Source organism: Penaeus monodon, chromosome 34 (genome assembly GCF_015228065.2).
Source record: "Penaeus monodon isolate SGIC_2016 chromosome 34, NSTDA_Pmon_1, whole genome shotgun sequence".
Lineage (NCBI taxonomy): Eukaryota > Metazoa > Arthropoda > Malacostraca > Decapoda > Penaeidae > Penaeus > Penaeus monodon.
In genome coordinates this window covers 9471701-9471907 of record NC_051419.1, presented here as the reverse complement: position 1 = coordinate 9471907, position 207 = coordinate 9471701, and positions in this window count along the sequence as shown.

The following is a 207-nucleotide window of genomic DNA, read 5'->3' as shown; positions in this document are numbered from 1 at the left end:
AAGAATAAACGCTAAGATCTTTTTCGTGGGTCTTTATGGCTGAATGCAAATGCGTGGCAGCGAGATGGCTTTCCTCTCCGTCGGAACATTGGGTTGGCATTTGTTAAATATGGTAACTATTGTAATGGGGAAATACTGTACCGTATTCTGGCGTCTTTTGTGAAAAGAATAGTCACCGCGTGCTGTTGCTAGTCTCTGCTTTTGTCT